Source organism: Lactuca virosa, chromosome 3 (assembly GCF_052849685.1).
Source record: "Lactuca virosa cultivar CGN04683 chromosome 3, Lactuca_virosa_CGN04683_v6, whole genome shotgun sequence".
NCBI classification, from domain to species: Eukaryota; Viridiplantae; Streptophyta; class Magnoliopsida; order Asterales; family Asteraceae; genus Lactuca; species Lactuca virosa.
The window spans coordinates 170,175,256-170,187,993 of NC_136428.1; the positions used below are offsets into that span (position 1 = coordinate 170,175,256).

General features: G+C 37.5%; 1 long non-coding RNA gene across 1 annotated transcript; it reads right to left on the reverse strand.

Moving 5' to 3' along the window:
* Positions 1–4,237: 4,237 nt before the first annotated feature.
* Positions 4,238–5,019, reverse strand: LOC145162728 (uncharacterized). The gene is made up of 3 exons (XR_013739279.1): positions 4,998–5,019; positions 4,777–4,850; positions 4,238–4,580 (listed from the first exon to the last, which is right to left on the reverse strand). It is a non-coding gene; the product is annotated as an uncharacterized LOC145162728 (long non-coding RNA).
* Between the last annotated feature and the right edge of the window lie 7,719 nt (positions 5,020–12,738).

The following is a 12,738-nucleotide window of genomic DNA, read 5'->3' on the forward strand; positions in this document are numbered from 1 at the left end:
GGTTTTCCACGCCCGGAGAATATAGAGCGTGAGAAATGGGGAAAGCGAGACGCATTACCTACTTGTACGGTACAAAATCATATGCATAATGTATAAAGTACCGAAATGGTTCGATAAGGCATGATGGGTCCCACATACTTCCCCACAAATCAAACTCTTTTGGATTTTACTTTCGGTTCCAATAAAAGTTGAGTTTAGTTACAAAAATAGTTCCTGTTGTGTATAAAAAGTTTTGGATTTCGTCGACATGTTGTATTTGTTATACTCAATAATTACATAAAATGTGGTTATATTTTATTTATTTGTATACTTTAAATAATGGTAACCAAATAATGATTTAATATCAGATTCGTTGAAAGTTTGGATTTTGATTTCGGTTAGGTCGCTTGATGAGTGAATAAGTTAGAGCGTGTGACCACACCCAGATGAGTTTGTTTAACTTTATTCATTTACATATCAAGAAAATCATATGATGAGCATGCTTGCTTTTTAATCTATGAATAAGAGCTTCATAGGTGAATCATCGACCACTAAACGTTAGCGGATGCTTTGTGGAGGACAATGTCTTCATATGTGTTCAGGGGCAAAAGGGTGTTACTGGACTATAAAGTTTTAAATTTCAAATCAAATTTTTTGTTTTTTTAATAAAAACGTAATTATTCCAATTTCGTTCTTACGATGGATAAATAATCATTTGTTTAAGTTTGACAAACCACAATAAAAATCAAAATCATAAAGATAGTAAAATCAAATGTGCGGAAGTCTCTACAATATATTAGCAGATATAATGCAATCAAGTCACGCAATTCCTCTTCTTGAAATTCTGGCGTTTTTTTTTTTGAAATCCAAAATTTTAGTCTGGAATCCGAGATGTTGTTTCAGAATCAATCAAAAAAAGTGTTTCTTTTTTTGTCCATAATGTCCATTCTGACCAAATGGTTATTTTTGCTAAAAAAATTAGTTATTTTCTTCAAATACATGTTAAAAATATTAGATTACTGAATTTAAAAAAAAAAACCCAACCACACACTCTTTAACTTTAATTAGTTCTTCAGTAAAAAATTTACACAACCATTCATTCAGTTGATGGATATCATTTATAGGTCATTAAAACTTGATGGATTTCATTTATAGGCCCATAAAAATGTCACAACCATTTTTTATATCATGTCATTAATATATTAATATATAGACTTTTATATCTTATAAATTTGTTTACACTAGCCGACGTTTAAAGATTTATAAATGAGTCGTATCAATTTGTTTGTTAGTTTAATCTATAGCTTTCATATTAAATCACAAAAAAGATGTTTTATAAAACTAAAATATATGCTATAGCGGACTAAATTTTATAAAACCAACTTTCAAATGTATATAGAAAAGCATTTGATAAAACATATTTAATATTTGTCTTATTTTGAACGAGTCGATAAGATCTGTAATCTATTGTCTGACCCACAAAGTGAACTCCTTCTACTTCGGTCTTGTATGGATATTGTTAAACTTTTCTTTGGGCTGAGGACGTGCCAACTCGTCCACATGGAGGAGGCGGCGTTGTTCTTCGATAATGGATTACGCGGGACGATTGAGGACATTGCGGTTTGTGGTGGCCCCTTCTTTGGCGACTTACAGTGACGACTTGCTTCCCTACCCATTCAGTTTGGTGGTTTGGGTTTATACTCGGCAGTAGAGGCTACATCATATGCTTTTGTTGCCTCAAGAGCCAAATCTTGTGTATTGCAAGACCACATCTTACGGGATAGCGACATTTATGGTATGGATTCTGATTATGTTTGTGCCTTAGATTCTCTTCGTAACAAGCTTCCGGACATTGACCTTAGCAGTTTTACTACTAAGGACACCGCCCCCCCTAAATCCCAGAATACACTGACAAGTGCCCTTTTTAGTAAAATTATCCAAGATATGGAAGTGAATTTCAATATGACGGCTCGGCAGAAAGCAGTTTTCCAGTGTTTACGTGCACCACATGCTCAAGATTTTCTTCTAGCTATCCCTATAGATGGGCTTGGCCAACATATGTCTCCGGTGGAGTATCGTACCATCCTTAGATATCGACTCATGATTCCAATATTCCCAGCCGATGGGATATGCCCCGTGTGCCGCAAGGCATGTTTGGACTCTTTCGGCGAGCATGCAGTTCATTGCAAAGAACTCCCGGGGTTCAAATACAGACACGATATGGTTAGAGATGTTTTGGTCGACATATGTAAGCGTGCCAGGATTTCCGCCAAGAAAGAGGCTCCTGTGAATTTCCTGACTGATCCGACAGAAGGAAGGTCAACCCTTAGACCGACTGACGTTTTGATTTTTGGATGGGTTGGAGGGAAACACGCATGTGTGGACCTTATAGGGGTATCCCCTCTCGTAAGTTTGAGGGCTGGGGGTTTCACGGCGGGACAGGCTGCATTAAAAGCTGCTACATGCAAGGTCACAAAACATGAGAAACCGTGCATGGAAAATCAACAAGCATTCATACCATTTGCATTTGATACGTTTGGCTTCCTTGCGCCGGATGCAGTGAAGCTCCTTAGTAGACTACAACGGATCATGCATAGCCATGTTATATCCCCTAGATCTATGGATGTAGTCTTCAAAAGAATTGGTTTTACCATACAAAAGGGCTTAGCGGCGCAACTTGTTGCCCGTTTGCCTTCTCATTCGTTGTATGATGATAACTAAAACATTGATACTATAAAGTAGATTTATATATAGTTTGTAATTATGTATTGTTTTTAAAAAATTAAGCTAAAATATTGAAATTAGTAAGATACAAAATGAAAAATAGTATTACAAGGATGTAATGTATATACATTACAAGAGTATCTCCAATCTCATTTTGAGTTTTGCTAGTACACTTTATTTATAAACTATAAACCAGAGTAAATACTCCAATTCAACTATATTTTAAACTATATAATAGAAAAATGAATAGTTAAATTCTAAATTTGGAATGTAAATTGTACCATCTTCCACGCATTCTATTTTTACGTTTTATTTTTAGAATGTAACATATAATGAGGTTGTAGATTGAATCACTCTAAACTCTATTTTACTATTTAAAAATAAAATATAAAAATAGAATTTGATTTAAAATGATCTAAGACAACAAAAGAGATGTAATATAAATTTAAATCTAAACTAGAGTGGTGGCGGCGGCCGGAGGGATCCAAAGTAAACACCGATTTTCTGCTATGGACCGGATTCATTCTAAACTATGCATAAATAATTAATGGACTGTTTCTTAACATCTTTGGTCCTATGGAACTTCAACATTTAATCTATAGTGAATACTCTAAAAATATATTTCTTTGAACTTCTTACGTGGCATGGCAAAATCCAATCTTTGATATTTTAAAGTCGTTTCTTTGAATACTTGAGGTTATTAACTTAACAAATTCATACAATATATAATAAATTGTTAAAAATATAAAATAAGTTAGAGTGTCTTCGTCTATCATAAAAACCATCACGATTATCAAGTGTGATTTAATTTAAAGGACCATAGAATGACAAATTTTCTTTTAGAACGATATGTCATTTCAAAGTTGAAGTTTGTATTATACGAATATGAGGTAACTCTTTTTAAATGTGTAATTCTCAGATGATCACTGCTAAAACACATTGATGGTAACACCCAAAGAAACAACACGTTTGAGGATATTCCTGAGAAATATATAAGCCAAATGTAACTTTAAATAATAAATGACGTTTTAACATTTTCAACATCAATTTTTTTTTATATATCTTCTAAAGTAGGTTTTCTCGGGTGAAGCTGATGCAAACTTTTACATTTAGAAGCAAAAATTGCATTTCGGCTGTCCATTTATTCATTGTTGTGTAGGTCCATAATGACATAACTACAACGAACACCATTATAATGTTAGTACATATATAGTACCTATAAAACAACACCCATCTAATCTAAATAGTAATATTTATAATGATTATGGCTTTACGTATGGGTAACACCATATTATCTAGTCGTGTCAGATAATGAACTTTCTTGAGATGTAGGTAATCACATTCATTTATTACTATATCATATTTGAAAATTGAAACCAATTCACAAGTATCTAACATATATATATTAACACATAGCTTTCCTTATACAAGAGCAAGGAACACGTAATTTAGGGTAAATTGCATCAAGAGCATCGAATTTTAACAATTTTATCAAAGTAAACAACATTAACTTTTACTCACAACAACAACCAACTTGTATTATTCAACTACTTTTGGCAACATTGTAACTAGAAACCCGATACAGTTGATATCGTTGATGTACTGTCACCTCGAATAGTAGAAAACCCCACTCTTCATTCACGTTAGAAGCTTCACAAAAGTTAATTCCTGATAGTAGAAAACCTCACTCTGTATGGCATTAGACCCCACCTCATTTATTGAATGGATCATGCTATCGTCCTTTGTATTCAATTTTTCATCCACCCTTTTGAAAGCTAAGAACATCGAGATTAATTCCTTTGGGAATTGTCTTCAAAATCATGGTATAGGCACTATCTGGGTTGCCCTATTTCACTGTCTAAATAAAACGCCTCCTCCTGATCAATAAATGTGGTCGTTTCACAAGTATGCCATAGAGAGAAGTCAAACGAAGTTAAAAAAAAATGCAAGAAACAATAATGTATCTTTATTAATTATATATTTCTACTGTTACAGTATTTTTATTTTAAAAGAAAAATCTAATTACAACAATGTAATCTAAATACAAAATAATTTTCAAATTTATCATCATACCTCTAATGTTCTGATATTGTGCTCCTCATCGTATGAGAGGTAAATGGAGCATGGAACACCAAGAGTTATATATACTACATAAACAAAAAAAATTATGTTATTATTTTTTATATTTGATCTTAAAAAACATCAATCTTTGGTTCAAATGGAAAATACCGATATGAGCTTGGAATTTTCCAAAACTGATTTTTGCAAAATTAAGAGAATTCTTTGAAACTTACCATTCAAACCAGAGAACTCAATAATTCACATTGAAACTTCTGGAACAATGCTTATTAGTTATATATATTACTCATTTCTTGATGTATACGATTTATTTTGGATAAATGCAGCAATTTTAACTAATTTAGTAAAAAATATAGTCAATTTGATGTTTTGCATTATATTTTATCTTAGCTTGTGATTTTTTGTTATGTGGCTGAAACTCTAAAAGAGTGTCTGCTGCTGGGGCGATGTCCGATGTCCCAAGTGAAGTCCAAGAAATGGCCCCATTTATTGGAAAGTGGAAACTAAGGTGGGGTCATTTCTCTTGGTAGATTAAAAAGATTATTGGATGCCTTAAATGGTAACTATATTCGGAGGAGCATAGACCAAAAGCTATCGACAGAAAGTGCTAATCCTATGAGTTGGATTAAATTCGTACCTTCAAAGCTCTCTTTGCTTCATTTGGCGGGCTCAGTTGGGTAGGATTCCAATGGCGACTGCAGGCATTATATGAGATAGGAGTTAACACTTGAACGGGTAGGATTCCAATGGCGATTGCAGGCATTATATGAGAGAGGAGTTAACACTTGAACGATGATGCTATGCGGTCTATGTCATGGCGAAGTTGTCCTTTTTCAAGCAAAGCTAGAGAATGGATGTTTAAAGGGGTTGACTAAAAAGACACATCATTTTTCCATATAGACACCCTATTTGGTTTTTAAGATATTTTTATTGGTTGAATTTGCATTGTTTTCCGAAAAAATAAGTTATAGATAGCTTATTATAGGTTGACTTTTAATAAAAATGTTCATAGGATGTCCAATGAGTGTAAATTTAACAACACCTGTGTTTAAATGGTGTGATATTTCATAACAAAACTTCTCCAATTTGATGGAATTAATTTACAAATTTTGTGGGATCATTGCCCAAAAAAGAGAAAACTCCTTTTTTTTTCAACTAATACAATATTTTTGGAAGGCAAAGAACGACAATATATAAAGTTCATTCTTCCCCTACATTGGTTGACTACAATACAATCGCTTTGGTATTTAATTGGTACAAATTCATGGGAAAGAACCACAATCTTAGTTGGTCCATCGGGTATTGCTCCCTGCGTATTTAGATTGTAATATCTAAATTTTGAACTCCTTATTTGCCTTCTTTGTTGGTGATTTTAGTGTTATCAATATGTTGTAGTGTAGTTGTAATTAATATTGAGATAGACTGAGTTTTATTTCACTCACCGATGTTGGAGGTGAGAGGTGTATACTCAGAGTGATTAATATTAGCTCGGGATACGGGGTCTGGGGGTAGTGCCCCTGCGTATGGGGTTCTAAAGGGCAGCGCCCCTAGCAGGGTCCAAGGGGCATAGCTCCTGGCGGTGGTTCCGTTGACCGGTCAAGACGGGGTTCCAAGGGGCAAAACCCCTAAACCTAAACAAACTTTATGTTCCATCCATGTATTTTCCCGCCAAAACTCACTTGATGACATTATGATGATGCATGTGTTGGTTAAGTCCAATACTTACCTGTTTTGGCGGCAAATTTGCATACAACCACCAAAAACCACATTTTTCTTGTATAAGAACATGTGTTATGTTCTAGAAAAGGGTTACAATACATGTACTCGAAAATTTGTTCATTAAGGCTTTTTCTATCTCTCAAGAACACATCAAACAAGATATTTTGTGTTTCACAAGCTGAATTAGGCCTATAATTCAGATTTGTTCATTCTAACTTCTGAATTCGTGTACCCCATGCAAAAGGGACGAATTACAGATTTCGGAAAGTGTTTGAAAACACGATCCTTGAATCTATCCAAGTTTGTATTTATTGTTATTTCTGATTCCCTAAAATCTAACATTGTCTAGTTTTTTCAAGCCATGACCTACACACATACACATACACATACACACACAAACATATATATATATATATATATATATATATATATATATATATATATATATATATATATATACACACACACACACACCAACACCGCATCATTAGGTTATATAACATAGAACCTCTATGCCTTGAAATTTCTCTTTCTCCCAAAGTATTTCCTTTGGGATCAGATAATTTTAAATTCAAAAATAACCAAAATTTGGAGTCTTTCTGAACCAAAGTTTGTATGAGGTTGTTTTGTTCTTTTTATTTGAAATTATGTTCAAGCCATAACATCCAGTAAGCATTGTCTCTCCCTAAAATCCCTTACTCAAACCCGAATAAGATAACATCGTGTTAAATGTGACTCAAGCATTTGGAGCATTCTCATGGAGCATTTGGAGCACTTAGATCTCAATGGAGCACTTGAGGTTCATGGAGCAAGTGACAAAGGAACGAATCATCTGAGATGGCTTTGGATCATCTGACAAAGGAACAAATCAAGTGACAAAGGAACAGATCTTCCAAAAGGGGGTTTGGAGCAACTTGGAGTATTTGGAGCAACTTGGAGTGGTTTGGATCAGCATGGAGCAACTTGGAGCAACATGGAGCACTTGGAGCAACATGGAGCAACTTGGAGCAACTTGGAGCAACTTGGAGCACTTGGAGCAATATGGAGCAACATGGAACATCATGTTGCGTCATGTAGAAGGAAGTTGATCCATCCTTGGGGATGTTTTGCCAAATGATAACATGATGCGCCATCATGTCTGAAGTTGCACCAAGGTGTTGTTGAGCCATGGAGATGTTGAGCCATGAAGATGATGTTGCTACATCAAAAAGGGAAGCTGCACCATGGAGGAGATGTTGCGCCATCATGGACCATCTTGGTACATGATGCGCCATCTTGATTCCTTTGTTGTGCCATATTGATCCACGTATGCTTAGATGGTGATTATGCTCAAGAAATACACCATGTTGTGCCACCATGATGGATGTTGGTCCATTAGTGATCATGATGCTCCACCTGTGCATCATGTTTCTACACTATGGTATCATGTGTGTTGTTGATGCTCATGGGTTGTATGACATGGAAGAATGTTCTAAAAGATGCTGCATGGCAGAATGTGATTGGTTGTCACCTTTAATAGGCCTATGGGACAATGGGCTTGGCCCAATTGGGTTTTAGGTTTTATCCCTCAACTATAAATATGGATGCCTTATTAGTCATTTGATGTTTCTTGTATCTTTTATCCTTAATGAGCAGGACGTATCTCTGGTGAATTGTACTTGTAACCTCTGTGTGAGAACTCTGAAATAAAAAAAACTCCCCTCCTGCCCGTGGACGTAGGTCACCTTGACTGAACCACGTAAATATTGTGTCTTTGTGTGCTTACATTTTTTTTCGCTTGTTATCCGCATTACTTCCTAACAAGGGTCATCAGAACTTGGCAAGTGGCATCAGATTTGTTCTGAGTCTTGACAAGTATCGTCTAATTTTCCCTAACAAGTGGTATCAAAGCTGCAGTTAGTGTTCTGTTGATTGAAGATGGCATCTCACAAGTTCGATTCGGAGAAGTTCAATGGTTCGAATGATTTCACTTTGTGGAAGGTGAAGATGAAGGATCTTCTGGTTCAATAAGGATGTGCAGCGACATTAGAAGGAGAAGCAAAATTGCCAAAGGACATGGCGGCTGAAATGAAGGTGGATATTCTTGAAAGAGAACATAACGCTATTCTGTTGAGTTTGACAACCGAAGTACTAAGAGAGGTCGTGGATCAAACGAATGTTGATGGGCTTTGGGAGAAATTATGTGACAAGTATCAGAACAATTCTCTGATGAACATGCTATACCAGAAGCGATGTTTGTACACTCTTAGGATGTCGGAAAGAACCCAAGTGAAGGATCATTTGGATAAATTCAATAGGATCATCTTGGACTTACAAGGTGTGAATATAAAGATTGAAGAAGAAGTTCAAGCACTTATCCTCTTATGTTCACTGCCGAATTCTTATGAGAATTTCGTTAATACCATGCTGTATGGTAGGAAAACAATCATTATGAATGATGTAAAGGATTCTTTGATGTCCAAGGAACTGAAAAGAAAAGTTTCAGTTGGAGAAAAAGTTTCCAGTTCCGGATTGTTCACATGCAGAGGAGGAACATCGGATAGAGGTGGAGGTAACAAAAGGAATTCAAGTTCTGAATCTAAAGCCAACATCAAATGTTATAACTGCAAGGAAAGGGGAAATTCAGAAGAGATTGTCCATTGCTGAAGAAAGGGAATAATGGTTTTGGACCAAGCAACAACAATGCTGCTGTGGTTCAAGGAAATTCTGCTGAAGGGGATGATGGTGACATTTTGATAGTATGTACATCTAGTTCTGCTGAGGCTTGGGTCTTGGACTCTGGAGCATCCTATCATATGACATGCAATCGTGACTAGTTCGACTCATTCAAAGAGTGGAATGGCTCAGTCAAGATGGGTGATGATTGGGTGAGCAGTATCAATGGCAGTGGCACGGTGCATATCAAGATGTATGATGGTATAGTCAGGAAACTAGATTGTTGGTTTATCCCAGAGCTTCGAAAGAATTTGATTTCTCTTGGCACTTTGGCGAAGGATGAATTGAAGTATTATGGAGAGGGTGACTGGTTAAGAGTCTCCAAGGGTTCTCTTGTGGTTATAAAGGGAAGGATGAATCCTCATGTGATTTATATTCTGGATGGCTGTACGGTTGGGGGAACGGTCACTATATCCCAATCCTTGGATCAGTATAATGATGAAAGGAAGTTCTGGCATCATAAGTTGGGGCATGTGAACGAGAAGGGGTTGTTTGGTGGAGATGCAACTGAAAATGCTAAACCTGGTGAATCTTGTGTTTAAGAGATACAACGCAGGGTGAAGTTCACATCGGTTCACCACTCAAGAAAGGAGATCCTAGAGTGTGTTCACTCAGATCTATGGGGTCCCTTTCCTGTGAAGTCCCATGGTGGATGTCAATACTTTGTGACTTTAATCGATGATTACTCAAGGAATACCTGGGTGTACTTTCTAAAGACAAATGACCAAGATGAAGTGTTTGGGCGGTTCAAGGAGTGGAAGATGATGGTTGAGAAACCGACTGGGAACCATGTTAAGTCACTTAGAACAGAAAATGGGTTGGAGTTCTGAAAGGCTTCGTTTGACGATTTCTGCAAAACAGAAGGTACAGTAAGGCATCACACTATACGACTAACACCACAACAAAGCGGAGTGGCAGAATGAATGAACCAAAAACTGGTGGAGCATGCTCAGTGCATGCGATTAGCTACTGATTTATTGGAGCAATTCTGGGTGGAAGAAATCAACACTGCTTACTATCTGGCGAATAGATCTCCATCAACTACAATTGATTGTAAGACTCCTCAAGAGTTGTGGTATGGAAAACCCTATAAGAATTTTGGTTTATGAATGTTTGGATATCCTGCTTACGTTTGTGTGAATGATGGTAAACTGGAGCCGAGGGCAATAAAGTGCATACGTGTAACACCGTAAATTTTCAAACAAAATTTTCATTTTAAATCACATAATTCTTATAACACATTTCTCAAAAATCCCATTTATTTAATTTACAAAACGCATAATTGTTTGATTTATAATCCAGGATCCTCAAAACATAACTCTTTCTCTGGTGTGTACAATCAAGCCGGCGCCTTCCCGCGATCCTGAGAAGAACCTGAAACACATATCACATAACACGGTAAGCATGAAGCTTAGTGAGTTCCCCAAAATACTACACATATCTCATTAGCCTCTCATGGCTATAACTCAGATAAGACCCTCCGGCCAATGTGTCTCAGTGGGACCCTCCGGTCCCACATCTCGGGTGGACCCTCCGGTCCTAACTCAATAAAGCTCAGCATAACACACAACATAAATCACAAAGACATAATGCAGGATATCACAATACTCAATATAAGCACATAAGACCATCCAGTCACACAAATTACCACTCAAGGTAAGTATAGTGAGAAGACTCACCTCGGATGATGAACAGCCCCTATAAACGCTGCTGCTACGCACCGGCCTCTACTCTGAGCCAAACCCACAATTAACCCAATTAGGAACTAAGTCCAAACTCTCACTCATTAGGTCTAAAGGTAGTCCACTAACCAGGACATCAATAACCTAAAACCCATTGGGCCCACCAAGGCCCAATAATAAATGGGCTCTCCCGAGGCCCAACTCTCAAATCTAAATGGCAAGCCCAACTCAAGGGCCCAAAGCACATATATATAATCCTCTGGTCCAAAAGTCTATTGCCACAAGTCCAAACTCCAGGCCCAACACTCAAGGCCCAAAAATGAGACTTACCCCAAAAGTCCATAGTGAGGTTACGCGGGGCGTACCTCCCTTGGTACGCTCAACGTACTCACGAATCCAGATTGGCCATCGGGGACACTGGGTCAGTACGCGGGGCGTACTGGAATTACGCTCAGCGTACTTATCAGATTCACTCTTTCTACTCATTTGGTCTTAACCCGTTAAGACATTCACTCAAATCCCAGATCTGGACTCCTTAATGGCTCTTACTCCATAAAGTCAGTGACTTTAAGCATTTGCATGGCTGATAAGGTCACAAACACACAAAACTCTCACTCTCTTAACTCAAAATGCTCATATCTCATGCATGGGTTGATTCTCACGTTCAAGACCTCATTTTTATGGATTCTCTCCACTAGAAACACTTAAAAGGACAAATATTAGGCTCTGGAGTGCAACAACTCATAAAGCTTCAAGCTTTGGGACCAAAAACCCTAAAATTGACCATATCATGCACAACACAAAAGGATGGGAAAGCTTTGAGCTTTATACCTTCAAATGATGCTCCAACCACAGAAAAGCTCAGATCCAAAGCCTGGACTCCAACTCTATTCTCTTCCATGCTCCTTCTTCACTCCAAAAATCCCACAAGAACACTTATAAGCTCACAATGGTCACACACAAGCTCAAGAACGAGGATTAGGGTTTGAGAGGGTTTATTGACTGAGGATGGTGGCCAGGAATGAGGCCATCTCATTCTTTATATAGGGAAACTCCCCTCAATTAGGGTTTTCCTTCTGTGCCTAGTACGCCTAGCATACTAGGTGGCTACGCTTAAAAGTCACGCACATGAGTACGCTAAGCGTACACACATCTATGCCCAGCGTACTCTGCTGCCACCTTTTTCAATTAAAGGACTTAACTTGCCCAAAACTTCAAACTTCCATAGCTTCCTCGATATAACTCCGTTTCCCATAAACCTCACATCCCCCGAAAGGTGACCAGATTCCCTACGCCTCTAGCAACTCATCGCAACCCCGAGGCTTCCTCATTCCGGGGTTGCAGCCCACAAACCCTAATCACAAATGATCCGAAATAGGATGTTACAATATTTCTAGGATATGCATCTGGAAGGAAAGGTCATTGTCTGTGGTGTACAGAAGAAGGAAAGTCTCCAAAATTAGGGATTTGTAGAGATGCGACCTTTAAATATGCTATGTGTAACCATAGTGGAGGTGGTATAAGTGTTGCGGGGAATGATAAGGGTGCTAGCCAGACGGTGGAGTTTGAATCAGAAACACCACACATTTTTGTTATAAATATGGAACAACATGGTGACATGGATCAACATAGGCGTGAGGAATCCCTTGATTAACCCAGGGAAGAAGTGGGTGGTGATGCTGATGCCAGGAAAGACAACTTGAAGAAGCTTCTAAAGAATGAGCTTGTGATGAACGATTTAGGAGCTGGAAAGAAGATAACAAGGATGGAGATTCAGAGTGATAGAAGAGCAGGATGGTTATACATTTCTGACTACATTAAGAAAGTATTGCGGTCGTTC